This window comes from Theropithecus gelada, chromosome 7b (genome assembly GCF_003255815.1).
Source record: "Theropithecus gelada isolate Dixy chromosome 7b, Tgel_1.0, whole genome shotgun sequence".
Lineage (NCBI taxonomy): Eukaryota > Metazoa > Chordata > Mammalia > Primates > Cercopithecidae > Theropithecus > Theropithecus gelada.
This window is the reverse complement of record NC_037675.1, coordinates 52170964-52183126: the sequence shown is the minus strand read 5'-3', so window position 1 is coordinate 52183126 and position 12163 is coordinate 52170964. Positions and strand designations below refer to the sequence as shown.

Here is a 12163-nt window from a genome sequence, read left to right as displayed (position 1 = left end):
TAGGATTTAAGTCAGGTGGAGCTCAATGTGACTGTTAACTTCTGGCCCCTCTGAGAACTGCTTCTCCAAGAACTGCTGCCCCAGGAACAACTCTCTCCCCGCTTAGTTAATCATCAAAGTTAAAACACAACTCTGGAGCCAAATTGCCTGGAATGGAATCCGAGTGTCACTATATTTTAGTTGCATTACCTTGGGCAAGGTATTTAATATCTCTGCACCTCTGTTTCCTCATCCATAAAAGAGAGATAATCATAATGCCAGCCTCATTATAGGTGAGGACTAAGGGAATTACTACATACAATGTGTTTAGAATAAAACCTGGTATACAACAAGCTAATATTTATGTAAAATATTAGCTATCATATCTCATCATCATCACTCCCCTGTCCCAACCACTGACGCATCACCCTCATTTTATATTCGTGCAACAGAATTTCGGCTACGTGATCACTGAGCCATTACCAAAAGCCCCTAGGTAGGTGTCTGTTGAGTAGGTTGTTAAGGTAATGCATAGAAAGGTCATTACAAAAAAAAAAGTTGGTGGGGCACAGTGATGAGGTGACTGTCAGAGATACGAAAGAGACACTTAATAAGTTGTGATTAATTTACTCTGAATAATGCATTGAAGTGAAGACATTTTCAAAGCATTATTTGGATTAAATTACTTACTGTTCCAAGGCTCATTTCACTCACCAGGAAGTGTATGGGGTGGGTAGAGATGAGTCTGTCCTTTCCAATATCTGTTTAGTCATTGACATATACTGCTCCCAATCAGTTTCCTGGCAACTCAGGGTTAAGGCCCTGCATCTCAAGCTCTTGCCTTCACTTCATTGTTTTTAGTACTACAGCTTTCAGGATGTCTACTAGTCAATATAGACTACATTTATCTGTGATAACAAGAACAACACATTTAAGCAGCAACAATGATCAAGTTTATTTCTTGTCCATTCCACATGTCCGTTGTGGCAGGGACAAGAAGGCCCTGCTTATTATAGTCATTGAGAAACAAGGCTGAAGGAGGCTCCACCTCAGCATGCTTCCCTGATCACAGGGCCAGGGAAAGGAAGCATGTCAAACCACATATTGACTTTTGAAACTTTTACCTGGAAATATCCCATCACACTGCTCATGTTTTATTGGTCAGAACAAGTCACATGGCCAAGCCTGGGCTTAAAAGGGAGAGCATGTACAATCTTCCTGCAGGGAAGTGCCCCAAATATTTGGAGACAATAATACAGGTTTCTGTAGGAAAGATTTGTCTGAAAGCAAAAACACCATCTAAAAGTGGCTTAAATAATTGAGGGGTTATTTTCTGACACAACAAAAAGTCTGGAGGTGGATCAAGGCCCAAGGAGGTAAATTTGGCATCTCAAAGATGCCTTCAGGGATGCACTTTACTTCTATCTTTCTACTTTACCATCCTTAAGATGGCAGCAATATCTCCCTTCATAGTTACAAGATGGCTGCAGCAGTGCCGGGCATCATGGGTAGACCAGTGATATCCAGAGAAGGGTAGCAGTGTTTCCTCCATTAGTCTCATATTGTTTTGTTTTTTGTTTTTAATTTAAAAATTAGGCCAGGAGGCCGGGCGCGGTGGCTCAAGCCTGTAATCCCAGCACTTTGGGAGGCCGAGACGGGCGGATCACGAGGTCAGGAGATCGAGACCATCCTGGCTAACACAGTGAAACCCCGTCTCTACTAAAAAATACAAAAAACTAGCCGGGCGAGGCGGCGGGCGCCTGTAGTCCCAGCTACTCGGGAGGCTGAGGCAGGAGAATGGCGGGAACCCGGGAGGCGGAGCTTGCAGTGAGCTGAGATCCGGCCACTGCACTCCAGCCTGGGCGACAGAGTAAGACTCCGTCTCAAAAAAAAAAAAAAAAAAAAATTAGGCCAGGAGTGTTGGTTCATGCCCATAATTCCAGCACTTTGGGAGACCGAGGTGGGAAGACGGCTGGAGCCTAGGATTCCAGGCTGCAGTGAGCTGTGATAGGGCCACTGCTCTGCAGTCTGGGCAACAGAGTAAGACCCAGTCTCTAAAATAAAAATAAATAAATAAATAAATAAATAGTAAAAGTAAAATAAATTAGTATTTCCACAGTCTGGTTCAAGCACTGTGCCCAGCACTTATTCCACGGCCTCATCCCAAAACTCATCACAGTTAATCACGTGGCTCATCACAAAACTACTCTTGCAGTTTTGAGAAAATCCTTCTCAGAACCCCAGCTTACTTCCTTTTGGGTCCCATTAGCCGCAATGAAATCGTATGTTCATGACTTAGCCAGTCGTTGGCAAAAGGAATAAGACTACCTTGACTACCTTCTGGGGTAAGAAAAGACCTATATTCCCTTTGTAGGAGCAACTCTGTTTTCTGTAAGAAATGTAGCGCTGAGCCTAAGAATCAGGTAAATGTAACCTTATTTCACCAATTTTGGGAAGGTCCTTTTTGCAGAGTGTAAATAAAGAGGGACCACAATGTCCATTAGTGAAAAGCCTTCATTTGTGCTTACGTAATTAATTTACAGTGGAACAACTATGGGCAAATAAAGCAGTCAAAACAGGCATTTAATAGGGAAGGATCATTTACCAAAGGGTCAGGGAAATAAGAAACTACTTTGGGTTGATATTACATCCGTCTCAAAAGAGTTGACCAAAAGAATTCACCACTCCCTTCTCTGTGGCCCCTGACTAGAGTCTCCATTCTTCATCATTTCACCCACCACACTTACCACGCTTTATTGCCTTTATCTGTGTACCTGTCTGTCTCCACCTGCAAGATTGTAAGCTCCTTGAAAATATAATCTGTTTCATCTTTTTATTCCTGTGCATAATATGAAACAGTAGTGGCTAAAATGAATTGATAACTCACTGTGTCCTAGAGCCCATTCTAAGTTCTAAATGAACTGACTCTTTAATATTCACAACATCCTATGAGGCATGTGTTATTATTATGTATGTTTTATAAAGGAAGAGATGGAAAGTCAACAAGTTAAGTCCTTGACCAAAGGTACATAACTGTTAAGTGGGAGAGTTGGGTTTCAAATGAAGGCAGCCTAATTGGGTTATGTTTAGGACATTTGCCCAACAAATGGGTGAACCCAATATGCTTTAATACATAATAGGAAGGGGAGAGAGAGAACAAGGGTGAAGAAAAAGTGATAATCTTTTATTTACACATAGAATCTGAAATCAAGATGATAGACTTGTATTCCATGAGGGTAGAGATCGTGTATGTTTCACTTGTTTAGTGTGGTATCTCTAGCTTCTAGTACAGTCCCTGGCACACAGTATGTATTCAATAATTCCTGGGAGTGGCAGAGGAAGGGAGAGATCGGGGGAAGGATGAAAGAAAGGCAGGAAGAGACTGAACGAATAAACACAACCAATGACCTCTTTATCTTGCTTTCTATTTTTCCTATCTTCTCTTCCTCCATTACTTTCATGGACAGCTTTACTTCTTAAATCTACCTCTTGCCTAGGATAGGAGGAAGTGGTAGAGGCTCTAAGTATTAAGGGTTCTCAAAGAGAATTTAAATGTAACATTGTTACAGAGTAGCAAGTGCTCTCTGCCGCCCTAATTCATTTGGCTTTTGAAACAATGTGTCTTGTATGAAGTAGACTTTTCCTCAAACTAAAACATTTTTTAACAATTTGGACTTGCGCTTTTTCTTCTAATTGTGTGCTGCTTAAAATGTCAATGCAATGCAGGGATGCCAATTCCCACATGGGCATATTGATTTTTATAAAAATCAATGCAGGCTGGGTGCGGTGGCTCATGCCTGTAATCTCGGCACTTTGGGAGGCCAAGGCAGGCAGATCACTTGAGGTCAGGAGTTCGAGGCCAGCGTGGCCAACATGGTGAAACCCTGTCTCTACTACAAATACAAAAATTAACCAGGCATGGTGGTGCACGCCTGTAATCCCAGCTACTGAGGAGGCTGAGGCAGGAGAATCACTTGAACCTGGGAGGTGGAGGTTGCGGTGAGCTGAGATTGCGCCACTGCTTTCCAGCCTGGGTGACAGAGACTCTGTCTCAAAAAAAAAAAAAAAAAAGAGTGTCTCAAAAAGAAAAAAAGAAAAATTAGAGCCATAGCCATAAGCAAATGAACAGCAATGATTAAAGGTTAGGAAATGACTACTGTCAAAGCCTCTCTACAAAAAACTGGTTACATTACCCAGATAATAGTCTGTACACACTAAAAGCACTATTTTTTCTCCTTGATTTCAGCACTATTGTCATAGGGCTGTGCTTTCAAAGATTGCTTCAAACAGCCATACAGACTTAACATTTCAGATTCAATCTTTAGACCATACAGACTCCTTACTCTAGTTTCAGTAAGCAAAGTACAGTCGTGATGAAACTGAAGAATTCAGTTCAGAATTCTAAGTGTTCCTATTCCTAAAGGATGTCTGAGTTTCTGTTGTTAATTTTGTCGTTTTGATTCCTGTCTAGAAGGCTAATTTTTAAAAATATCTTTTTGTTCTAATTTTTTTTTTTTAAGAGACAGCGTCTCATTCTGTCACCCAGGCTGGAGTGCAGTGGCACAATTCTGCTCACTGCAGCCTCAACCTCATGGACTCACAGGATCCTCCCACCTCAGCCTCCCAAGTAGCTGGGACCACAATGCACCACCACACCTGGCTAATTTTGTTTTTTTCCTATAGAGATGAGGTCTCGCTATGTTGCTCAGGGTGAACTCAAACTCCTGGCTCAAGCAATCCTCCTGCCTCAGCCTCCCAAAGTGCTGGGATTACAGGCATGAGCCACCGTGCCCAGGCTTTTGTTCTAAAATTGAACAAGAACGTCAAGAGTATCCAAACATTCTGACTTTTTTTGTTTGTTCTTCATTCTCAGATTACTTTGATTCCATTCAAATGTATTTGAGCCATTGGGTTTTTGTTTTTTTTTTTTTCCAAAAATGAACTCATTGACTTTTCTTCAGCCTGATTTTCTCCTCCTGGCTTCTTTCTTGGTTAATGGCACCATTATCCACCGTGATCCAGACAAACACCTCAGCCACTTTTGACTTCTCAGGTTATTGCCTCATATGTCCAGTTAGCTGCCAAGTCCAATTGTTCAATCTCTAGAGCTGTCATTTTCTTTTCATTCTCATGTCAAGGACTCTAAGTCAGGCCTTCATCATCCCCTCTTAGAATATTGCAATGACCCTCAAACTGGCTTCCACTATTTGTCTCTTATTCTCCAATCCATCTCTTGTATTTTTGCTCAATTGTTTTCCCAAAAGATTTATCATATTTCTCCCCTGCCCAAAAACCTACAATGGCTCACTATTGCCATTTTTTAAGACTTTAAAAGTCAAACTCTTTAATGGCATTGAAGACTCCTCCTCAGTTCATTCCAACCAACTCTAGCAACCTCATCTCCTATCACTCCCCATCATTATTTGATTATTCCTTCATTAATGTATTTCCCCCAGATTTGTCATGACATTTCTTCATTCTATCTGTCTGGCAAATTCCAAATTATGTTTCAAGGCCTTGCTCAAATGCTCTCTCCATTTACGGAAACTTCCTTGTTCTCCAGGCAGAATTAATCCCTCCTTTCTGTGCTCCCATAGCATTTTGTTCGGATTCCTATTATGCCCCTTATTGGGTTCCCAGAAGCAGTTCATGAGAGGAGGATTTGTAGGGAAGGGTTTTGTTAAGGAAATGCTCCCCAAAGAGTCTGGCAAGTGAATGAGGGAGGTAAGACAGAGAAGAGAAAGAGATCAAGCAAGGGTGAGAAATTTGGTGAAAGTCCCAAGGCGAGTAGCCCAGCTCAATTCCATAGGGGAACTCTGGACATTAATTGATGTCCTTCTCTAAGACAACGGAGCTGAGCTTGCTTTCTCCCATACTGAGCAGTCACTAGCTAGGGATTCAGTTCCCAAGCACTTCTTGCTCTCTGCATGCATTTGTACACAGCAGCCCAAGGGCAGCCACCAAAACAGAGTCACAGGTGCAGGCCAGTGGCAGCAAAAGCACTCCAAAGTGGATGGAGGAACACACAGAAATGGTTAGAGAAATCCCAGAGTACCTGGGAGGAGGCTGACGATGTCAGCTATGCTTCTTGGTATAGTCTGCCTCGTATCCACCTAATCACGCACTGTCATCCACTGCCTCCTCCAGCCAGTGGATGCTGAAGCACTTAGGAGCAAACACTGCATCTTAGTCATCCTTGTGTCCCTACAGCAGGTAGGATATCACTTTGCACCTGGAAATTGCTTAAATAGGATTTATTGATTCAAATGGAATATTCCCTGTGCAACATTTTGCTTCTACTAATCGTTTCACAGAAATTTTTTTCCCTAGCTGATTTTAGGTCAACGACAATAAAACATGTGAATTCTGGAGTTTCAAAACCTCAAATCTTCAACTTTTCACCTCGCACTTTTATTCCTGGGGCAAAAACTTGCTCAGCACATCTCTTCCTAAATTCCAAGACAGGCTGCTTGTTCTGTTCAGTCAAGAATGCCAACCCAAGAAACATTTTTGAAAGATCACAGTCAACGTCATTGCCAAAAGAAGAAGCTCTTGGCACACAAAGAACCTGGTTCAATATGAGATGCCAGATGGTGATTTCAACTTCAGCTAAATTCCTGCTGAAAAGTGTTTCAACTGCAGATGAGAAAATCTTCTATGACAAATTTCCAAGTGTTAGAAGATTCAGAGGAAAATGGCAAGTGTTGATACCCTCCCTCCCTGCTGCCACTACCACCAACCACATGCACACATACCATGGAACATACCTGCATCTGGTAGCTAAAATTCCAACAAAGATGCCTCTGTCTTTTAAAAAGTCTATGGACCCTGATTTGATTTTTACTAAAAGTATATTAACTGAGTCAATTGGAGCAAATACCATTTGATTAATATGCAGTGCTTTTTCAAAGGGTGTGTTCCCTTAGCATCAGAGATAAGGCTTTCCTGTCTACCAATAATTCTATTGTTAATTGATAATTAATTGATAGTCAGCTGATACTCAGTGTATCTCTCCTCCCTAAATACTTTCAAATTCCGGGAGATATATGTGAGGCATAAATTGAAGTTGCTCTGCCCGGATGCCCTGGAATACCTTTTGCTGGTTCTGTGTGCCCACACCCCAGCTTCAGTGTGTTTTGCTTTCTAATGATGAGCTTCTGCAACTATCTTCAGAGGGTTGCCCTTGAACTACTGGAGTTTCACCTGTTTGCACAGAGAACTGAAAGTGCCTGGGAGCTTACTGTGGCCATGAGGTGCCCACAGCCAATGAGTTACTGGTACAGGAAACTGAAAGGCCAGCTCCCCTGAATCAAGTGTGGGAAAACTCTGAGGTGTAGTATACGCTCCTGAGCTCCAGTCAGCAATAGGCTGAGACTGGGACTCTGCCTGAATAACACCTGCACTTTGCTTTTTTCCCTCCTTCTTTCCCTGTGTTGCTCCTGCCTTCCCACGTACCCCCTTGGAGGTCTCTCCTCTAACACATCTTTCATATAACTCATGTACAAATCCTCGTCTCAGGACCTGCTTCTGGGAAACTGACCTGTGATGATTCTGGGTAATGGAAAAGTTCAAGGAATATCCTACTAATAAAGAAAACAGAAATTCTTTCTAGAGCAAGGAACATATGCACACCCACTTTATCAATCAAAGTCTCAGAAGGAAATAGTGGATAAAGTCAAAGTAGGTATTTGGAGAAAGGTTAGTAATAAAGGGACTATTTACAAAGGTGTGGACTGGGTTCAGAGAAACAAGGATAAGTGCCCATCTGAAAGCTAGGATCAGGAGGTGCCATTGCCAACTTTAGGCCTCACTGGCAAAAGGAGAGTGTGGCTTTGCAAGCTGGTGACAGAGATGTGTGGAGAGGCTGTGAGACAGGAGCTGTGACTTTATGGGTTGCAGCCAGCCTGCAGAGACCCTGCAGGGAGTAAGCACCAACCTTATGCTCCATCTTGCCTCCAATCTTTTGTCAGCGTTACCCCATCAGCTGAACATAATGGGAACTGGGGCTTGAGGGAGCCTGCTAATGTAGTATATCTAGGTTCGCCTCTTGGGGAATACAGCAGGTGGAGAAGAGTAGGCAGAGGATCTGATGGGACAAACAAGCTTTCCAGCACACTTGCCTACCTATCTTACACACACACCTCCCAACACACACNCACACACACCACACACACACCCCCAAACACACACACACACACCACACACACACACAGTTTGGCTGGTTCTTGATCTTGACCTGTGACCAGATACACCTGAATAAACACCACTTTTCTCTCTGCTGCCCTTGTTTCCTTCTATATTATTTGTTTGCATATTGAGGGACCCAGAGATAGGCTGCATGATGTGTGAGAAGGGAACATCAAAAATCAAGTGACAAAATAGATTTTTATTACAGTCTGAGTATGGCATTTGGGTATCAGCATAGCCCCAGCACTTCAGCCTCTAAGACAATTTATGTAGAGTGAGATATGACTCACAGACCCCACTGCCATAAGATTTATCGTCACTTTGACCTCAGTATTTTAGTACAGAGGTCTAAACTACATCTTTAGAGAATTACACCCATTCTCTCACAGTTGACAAAATGCAAATCAAAGATCTTTATGTTGCCTTTTGTAATGCCCTATCTAATTGCTTTCTCATCGGTGCAGGTGCAACAATGTCCTCATTATTCGGTTTACTCCCCAGTGTTCTCATTATTGAAAGTAACGGTCTCTTCCTAGCGGGCTCATTTTGTTTTTGAAATGGTCACTTTTCTTGGATTTTGGCTTTGGCTTGATTCAGAATATAAGGCATTACAAAGTGTGCAGAGTGGAGAAAAAAAGGTCACTCAGTTATTTTAAGGCCTTTGAGATTAATCATGGCAGACAGCATGGGTCCTTGGGATGCTGGCAGGAGCCAATGTGGGTGGGATAGAGGATGGAAGACAGAGAAGCACCCCTCCCACGCATCCCTGGAGGACAGGCAAGGCCCAGCAGTTACTGCCTCCTTGGCCTCCAACCCTCTCTCTGCCGGGTACCCTTCAAACGCCAATACAGCTGAGTCGAAAACATGTGGGGTGCGCTTTAACAAATGGCCTACGGGGTTGTCATTTCTAAGTATTAAAATAGTATATATTGGGGCCAGGCGTGGTAGCTTATGCCTGTAATCCCAGCACTTTGGGATGCTGAGGTGGGTGGATCACCTGAGGTCAGGAGTTTGAGACCAGTCTGGCCAACATGGCGAAACCCTGTCTCTACCTAAAAATACAAAAATTACAGGAGGCTGAGGCAGGAGAATCGCTTGAACCCAGGAGGCGGAGGTTGCAGTGAGCCCAGATCGCGCCATTGCATTCCAGCCTGGACAACAAGAGCGAAACTCCATAACAACTACAACAACAACAGCAACAAAAATTAGCTGGGCAAGGTGGCATGCGCTTGTAGTCCCAGCTACTTGGGAGGCTGAGGCAGGAGAATCGCTTGAACCTGGGAGGCAGAGGTTGCAGAGAGCCAAGATTGCGCCACTGCACTCCAGACTAGGCATCGGAATGAGACTCCGTCTAAAAAAAAAAAAGAAAGAAAGAAAAGAAAAAATAAATAAAATAAAATATTATAAATTGGGCTATTTTCTTCAGAAATTTTATGTCTAAGCATATTTTGAGGGCCCAATGGACTTAGAGGATGGTGATTGTTTTAAAATGTTAGTAAACACTGGGTTTCATTCCATGGCAGCTGTCTGAGTCAGTCATAAGCCCTCTCAGGAGGCGAGTGCTGAGGTGGACAGGTCAGGCCTAGGGGTGTGTGATCCCTGGTGTGATCCTGAGCAAGGCACCAAAGCTTCCTGAACACAGCTTTCTTTTAACAGTAATGGAATTGGGTTGGACAGATTCTGAATCCTCTTCTTGTTCTGACACTGCATTTGTGGCAGTCACTAGCCCCGTGTGGCTGGTCTGAACTGAGATGTGCCACAAGTGTCAGGCACACACCAGGTTTCAAAGGCTTAGAACAAAAACAAATGTAAAATATCCCATTATTACTTTTTTGTTGATTACATGTTGAAGTGATTGTGTTTTGGGGGTATATTGGGTTAAATAAAAATCTAAAAATTAATTTTACATGTTTTTACTGTTTTAAATGTGGCTACTAGAAACTTTTGAACTACAATTTGTGGCTCACATTATATTTCTACTGAACAGAAATGTTTTAACATGTATGTTTCTGGGTTGCCATTTCTTTTGTGTGCACATCAAATTCTAGAGATTCAAAGTAGTCTTGCTTGGGGAAAAATGTTTCATTTTCCATTCAAAACTCTTCTAATAAAAACGTAAAGATTTTATGTCATATTGGTTTAGTGTTTAAGAGTGTATGAGGGAGGGGCCGGGCATGGTGGTTCACTCCTGTAATCTCAGCACTTTGGGATGCCGAGGTGGGCCAATCAGCTGAGGTCAGGAGTTCAAGACCAACCTAGCCAACATGGTGAAACCTCATGTCTACTAAAAACACAAAAATTAGCTGGGCATGGTGGCGCGTGCTTGTAGTCCCAGCTACCCCGTACGCTGACAGGAGAATTGCTTGAACCCGGGAGGCAGAGGTTGCAGTGGAGGGGCTGAGATTATGCCACCACTGCCCTCCCGCCTGGGTGACAGAGTAAGACTCCATCCTCAAAAATAAAACAAAAATAAATAAAAATAAAATTTAAAAAAAAGAGTGTAGAGGGAGGGAATGCGAATGCTTCTTAAACTAACATTTCATTTCCTCCCCCCTTCAAATGAAGCTAGAGTGGCAGTCCTTTGGCACTTATAGTCTTCAGAACAGTACACCATTGCCTGCATCCACCAGCCACATGAAAAGGGATAATTCCAAAAGTAAAGATCAACCCCCCACCCGCCCATCCCATGTATACATATGCAACATCTCTTCTCCACATGAATGCCAAGTATTTGGAAAGTACCTAAGTGCTCAGCCCATGGAATCCAAAAGACACGTGCAAAAACCACTTCCTGCTATGCTTCAATTGCTGGGCCAAATAATGAACAGACACAAGGCATTCAATACACATTAGGACTGATGATCTGGGCTGAAAGAGCAGCAGAGGGAAGATTAGAAGGTCCACATGAGCAGAGTGGAGGGAGGGTAGGTTTCCTGCAGACACTGAGGATACATACATATGCATTGATCAGGAAGGACCTTCAATGTCGGGAAAAAGATCTAGGACCTGATGTGAAAAGCAATGTTCAGAATGCTCAAATAGAAGCCATGTTTTAGGGAAATCATTGCTCTCTTCTCTGCCTTGCTGTAGCGTGTGTATGTCCCCCAACTGGAGAACGTAATTAGACTCCAATGCCACCTAACATCATTCCCTTACTGTCTCATGAGTGCATATTTTTACCTTCCAAAAGGAGAATACATTCCTCAAGGGCAAGAACCAGGGTTGATTTTTGCTTCATTTTGTTTTGTTTGAGACAGGGTCTCTCTCTGTTACCAGGCTAAAGTGCAGTGGTATAATCATTGTTCACTGCAGCCTTGACCTCCTGGGCTCAATTGATCCTCCTATATCAGCCTCTTGAGAAGTTGGGACCAGAGGCATGTGCTACCCAGCCTGGCTAATAAAAAAAAGGAGAGTAGAGAAGGGGGGTCTCACCGTGTTGCCCAGGCTGGTCTTGAACTCCTGGGCTCAAGGCATCCACCCACCTCAGCCTCCAGAAATGTTGGGATTACAGGTGTGAGCTGTCACGCCCAACCTGATGTTTATTTTGAACATCGTGTGACTTTCAGGACAGTATTAGGCACAGGGTAGGCAATCAATGCTTACTTTAAAAAAATAAATTGTATGGAATCCTGCTTTCCTCTTCTTTCATTTTCTTCATAAGGAAAATGAAGAGATAATCCTAATTTCTAATAAGTGTCCCCCAGGGGCAAAAGTGTAAATCAGTTTGCCTTCTGTCACCTTCCCTTCCCTTTTCTATACTTTCCTTCTTTCTTCCTGGGTTCTTAACCACCAACATTTTGCTGCTGGAACTCTTAGTCCTTGACTTGTATGTCTGGAACTCAAATTTATCCCTTTTTCCTTTCCTCATTCATCTTTCTTAGGGCCTTGGGGGGATCACTGATGTCCCTTTCTTTCACACAGTGAGTTCCTGGACTAGACTATAACTGATCATCTACTTTAACAATTTGGCTGTCCTTGACACAGCTCTGCAACTTGC

General features: G+C 42.9%; 1 non-coding gene across 1 annotated transcript; it reads right to left on the bottom strand.

Annotated features, from left to right (window-relative positions):
* Nucleotides 1–2070: 2070 nt before the first annotated feature.
* Nucleotides 2071–2152, bottom strand: LOC112629601. Its single transcript, XR_003120691.1, has one exon. It is a non-coding gene; the product is annotated as a small nucleolar RNA U83B (small nucleolar RNA).
* Nucleotides 2153–12163: the final 10011 nt, after the last annotated feature.